Raw genomic sequence first — 5,542 nt, forward strand, 5'->3', positions numbered from 1 at the left:
TACTATATATTAATAAATATTATTTTTAATATATACTATTTATATATTAATAAATATTACTTTATTGGAATATTAGGTTTTTTTAATTAATTCTTTTTTAATTTTATTTTTATTGCATTACTTCTTTTTAATTACTAATTTTTTAATTATTTTTTTGAATTATTATATATTAATAAATTCTTTTTAATTCTATATCTCTTCTTTTTAATTTTATTAAATTACTATTATTATTATTATTATTATTATTATTATTATTATATATATATATATATATATATATATATATATATATAAAGTTATGAAAGATTTTAACAGTAAAGTGACACCTTTTTTGTCAATTTTGGTCCTCCAACTTACAACATTGACCCTTCATCTTTATGCTCTTGTTCATAAACAACCTTTTCACTTTGGTTTGAATTTTTCATAACCCTCTCCTTTTATTACATATTATTAGTATTTAGTCTTTTGGCAGAAATGGTCCCTCATCATTATTATTATTATTGTTAGACAAAATTACATGATTGGTCCCTGTGGCAGAAATGGTCCCATTGTAGCACCGACAACCCTATTTTTTTCGGACGTAATGTAAAAACTTTCGAATTTTTTGTTTTTTCTAGTATTGTGTCACTACGTAAAAAAAATTTGTCACCGATAATACCTACTATGAAATTTTGTATCAGCCTCTGGATTTTACATAAAACTTTTATATATATATATATATATATATATATATATATATATATATATATATATATATATATACACATAAAAAGTATATAAATATTATATTTTACTTATCAGGAATTAAAAATCTGATATAATTATTATAACTTTGCAATAAACAGATTAATTAACTAATAAATAGCAATTGAAATTATATATAACATAAAAGCTTAAAAATTGGGATAAGCAGTATACTTCTTTCTCTTTCCTGTTTTGCCACCGTAGTTCTTCTTCTCTTTCAAACGCCTGCCATCGAAGTTCTTCTTCTCTTTCAAACGCCACAGTAGATCTTATTCTTCTCTTCCTTCTTATCCCACTTTTCCCACCGCCGCCTCTTCCACCCAATCAGATGTTGCACCGCCATGGACATCATTCATTATCTTTCTCCTGTGATTAGATCTATTCTCATTCTGAAGCTCCCTTTCTTGGATATCAGTCGATAACCCTGCCCTCCTTTCTTCTTGGCTCTGCTGCTTCACCTCCGCTTAGACCAACGGTAGATAATTGCTTTGATGGGTTCCGATTTTGATTGTTCTTTACAAAGATGGAGGCAATGATGAAATTTGTTTGTGAAAACAGTTTGCACCGGCAACCATGGGTGAACTTGAAGGTCGTATTTTGGAAAGGCAACTCGGAAGGCATATCCGATTGGAATATGCAACCGGTGTTTGCAGCCATTCCGTCTTTCATCCCCTTTTTCTGAGCCTCGTCTCATTGAAAATCACTGTTATGATGCAGCCATACCGTCTTTCATCCCCTTTTTCTGAGCCTCGTCTCATTGAAAATCACTGTTATGATTTCCGATTTTCAAATTTCTGGTGTTTCTTTGTTCGTGTTTGTCTGTAGTTTTGGAGCAGGGTCGTTTGATTTCCCCCTGATTTCTAGGGTACGTAATTTCAACCTCTGCTTGTCTTCCCACCGCATCCAAGAAAAGGTAAGAAATTAATATTGTTGGTCAACTGAAAATTTCAAGGATAAGCAATTAAGATGTAATTTGTGGCCCGTCTTCTTAAATTGTCTGCTCTTTGGGGTACCAATACCATATCTAACAAAGTGGTCAAATCATTGCCTTTTTGCTTATGTCGGTACGGAGTCAGCGCCGACTGTGCTGTTGGTGTTCATCGACGGTGGTGGTGGGTCGGAGTGGCCATGTTTATGTGATAATTGCAATCATCGACCGTAAATAAAAAAGATAGATTCAGCCGACTTCTCCCATCAGGTTTACTTATGTATTTTATTTTTCGATTATTGTATTTGGGTTTTTAGGGTTCACTGTTTCACTTCTTTGATTTCTTTGTTTTTCCTGAAAAATAGATGGAACAGAATAGGGATAGATGATATAGAACAGCTTTAAGCCATGTAGATGTTTACTGATGTCGTTTTTTATGTTTGTATCTGGTAGTTAGGTGCTAAAATGAAAACAAGTCTGCCTTCTCCCCGTCCATTTGTCGCCTTTCAATACTATGTTGTGTTATTTCCCTTTTGTTTTCGATCAAATTGCATTTTTTATAACTAAATTGATTTATCCTCTTCGCTTTCCTAATATTTTGGTTGCTTCTGTTATATCTTCCTTTCCTAATATTTTGGTTGTTTTCACAGGATCTCACCTGGGATTCCAATATCAAATTCGATGGGGGAGGGGTAGGTTGTTTTAATCTGTTTATCTTTATTTGAAATTTTATCCGCTTACTTGGAACAAGGACCATAAACATAACCATAGTGAGGTAATCTCACTCTTTCTCTCTTCATCTCTAGGTTTAAAACTTTGAACAAGATCCAATTATACCTCACCCAGTTCATATTCAGCTTTGAAAGTGAGTTGCAGTATGCACCTCAACTGCTCGAGGAAATGATTGAACCAGGGTGATTAGAGCCGAGAAAGCAGAGGTAGGATTCAGTTCTTCTTTTTTCTTGATTTTTTTGGGTTTCATTTTGCAAGTTGAGAATTGTTACCAAGCTGAAAATGTTTTTTTTTTACTTTATAAGTTTTTTTTACTCTAATATAGTGTTCAAACCAGGTTTCTTTATAAAATAGGTGAAACAAGGAAGTTGAAATGCTAAAAGAGGGACACATATTATACAGATTAGAGAGAGAGAAAGATACATATTTGAGAAGAAGACTCGACCTTCCTATGTAGACACATATTATACAGGTTAGAGAGAGAGAAAGAGATATATTTGAACGACAATGAGGGTATTTTGGTCATTTGACAAAATAAAAACGAAGACTGAAATTAAATTTCTTCCACCCGATCTTACGAACAATGAAATCCATCAAACATTTATGGAATTTGATGGAATTGAATTTTGTCCATTTGGCAACTAAACAAACCATGGAATGGAATCACAAATTGCAATTCTCTCAGATTCCCTTAGAATCCGTGAACCAAACACGCCCTTAGTGAATTTTCTATTTTCCACATTTCACTCTTATAAAATTTTCAATTTCATTATTTCAACATATACGCCGAGGCTATTTTGGTCTTTTAACAAAAAAAGGATGAATTCAATTTCCTCTTACCCAACCATACGAATGGTGAAACCCTTAAAACACCAAATTTGAAGGATTTGGCAACCACACACGATTATAGACCATGGAATGGAATCTCCAATTTCAATTCCATTGGAATCCACATACGAAACTCCTCCTTTAGTTTCATCTTCTAATAAACCAAAAAAAATCTTATAATTATTTACAACTCATGTAACAGCTGAATGAACTGTTGTTGATGCTTTCAAGCATACGGGTGAAAATATAGATTTTGGAAGTGGAAGCCTTTTTTAGTTACCGGTCAGAATAGAGCTCTCCCTCAAAAGAAACATAAGAGAATTGTCAAGACACCAGCTCAAGTTGCAGCACTAGAGATTTTGGTGATCTTGGAATCCAGGGGATTGGAATTTCAATAGGGAAGTTGGATTTATATGTTGCTGCAGCTGGAATAAACCCTCAAAGAGTAATTTTCACACTGATTTAATCTCACTACTTTAGTGTTCCTCTGAATATATATATTTATGGGTTAAAGGAGGATGCTATAAGCCACAAATAAACAAAGATATGTTGTTATTTCTTGAAAATAGCTACATACTTCCATTTATTTGTTTATTATAGCATTATACTTTTGTTTCTTCCTGTTATTTTTCTTTAATCCATAATCATTTTTTCTTTTTATCAAAACAGGTGCTTCCTATTATGATTGATATTGGAACCAACAATGAGGCCCTTCTTAAAGACCTTTTGTGTATGATTCTTCCAATACTTTCCCTATTCTATAATCTTCACATATAATTGTTAATTATTTTAATAGCTTATTTTCACGATAATGATAATAGTTCCATTTTTTTTATAGATTTACGATTGCAACATCGTCTTGATGGTGAAGAGTACATTGCTGGTATTGATGAATTTATGGAGGCTGTGTTCACACGTTGGCCCCACGTGATAGTGCATGTAATCTTTTCCATCAGGAAAGTGTTTTAAATTGTTTTTCAAATAGGGAAGTGATATTGCCACAGAAACTTTTTATACTTCCACTGGAAAATAATACTGATTGACAATTTTGCCCTTCTTTACTTTAGAGAGAGAAATACCAATGTTTCTCTAAAAAAACACAAGATCTTCAAGCTGATATCAGAATTGGGATTTGACCTACGAAATTCTCACCTTAAAACAAAAAACGAGTATTTTACATAACAGAGCTAACATCACTCAGACGTCAATTCTCGCCGAGGCGTTGAGGTCCAACTGGACGTCGCCGGAGTACAAACATATCCCGGAAACGGACTTGCACTCGAATGGGTAACTCACTAAGTAGGTTGCCGTCTTCGTCATAATAGATTACACCGGAGAAATACAGGGGCTGATATTTATCCCCTATCAGTATCTCCTTCCGTCAGCCCGTCGCCTCCGTGCTCACCTCCTTCTTCTCATGTTCTCTTCATCCGATGGCGCAACTTGATCGCTTTGTTGCTTATGGAGGAAATTAGTTTCTTCGGCATCCCCAAATAGATCTTTGTATTGTTGTTCAACTTTTTCGAAGCTATAATCGTTTGCTTAGCATAGAGAAGCAGCATAGATGTTATCGATTGCAAAACGCCGGTGAACATATGCTTAGCCTTGACATCGCTGGAGCTTGCGTCGTCGTTACCGGGTTTGCTCGCCATGTCGGAGGAAGGGCTGTGATTTGATTCCAATACGAGGAGGATGAGGGAATACATATAGGGAGGTGATATTGCCATTGCAACAAACGAATAAAGAAGGCTACATGGTGGTAAAGTTTGAACCTTAATATGGGAAATACAAAATCAATCAAATCCAATCCTTTTGTCGCCATGGCTGTGACGAAAGGTAGTTTATTGATGTATATTTATGACGAGGTCTCCTTTGCTTTGAGTGATATAAAGTGGTCTTCCAGATATGGGATGCTTATTTGAAAACAGAAGCTACTAAGGTTCATTTGTTTTCAATTCTTAATTTGTATGATCACGCTCTGAAACTCCAAACGATTCCTCCATGGGATGTGAGATTATGGTGGAATACAAAGATGTTTTGAAAATATAATTTTCTTTCAATAAAAAAATACTATTTTATAGGAGTAGTTATTATCCTGGATTTATGGTGTGCGTTTTGAAAAACTAAAACAGGTTGCTTTCTTTTAAGTAAATAGGGGCAAAACTGTCAATTCATATTTTTTCAGTGGAACTATCAAAAATTGCCGTGGCAATATCACCACCCTTTTCAATAATGTTAATAAAAATGGATTCTTGTGGGACAATGAACAATAAGTAATTTTAAAATCTTGTAATCACCAATTTCAAATTT

At 33.9% G+C, this 5,542-nt stretch overlaps 1 long non-coding RNA gene across 4 annotated transcripts; it reads left to right on the forward strand.

Annotated features, from left to right (window-relative positions):
• The first annotated feature begins 908 nt into the window (after nt 1–908).
• On the forward strand, nt 909–5,312 carry LOC145167361 (uncharacterized). Of its 4 annotated transcripts, none has more exons than XR_013741094.1 (8): nt 909–1,219; nt 1,303–1,942; nt 2,323–2,364; nt 2,479–2,610; nt 2,742–2,876; nt 3,435–3,677; nt 3,902–3,962; nt 4,071–5,312. It is a non-coding gene; the product is annotated as an uncharacterized LOC145167361 (long non-coding RNA). The 4 variants fall into 4 exon arrangements; XR_013741095.1 differs by having other exon boundaries at nt 910–1,219; nt 1,570–1,942; XR_013741093.1 differs by having other exon boundaries at nt 912–1,657; nt 1,821–1,942.
• The last annotated feature ends 230 nt before the right edge of the window (nt 5,313–5,542 follow it).

The sequence above is a fragment of the Lactuca virosa genome, chromosome 3 (genome assembly GCF_052849685.1).
Source record: "Lactuca virosa cultivar CGN04683 chromosome 3, Lactuca_virosa_CGN04683_v6, whole genome shotgun sequence".
NCBI classification, from domain to species: Eukaryota; Viridiplantae; Streptophyta; class Magnoliopsida; order Asterales; family Asteraceae; genus Lactuca; species Lactuca virosa.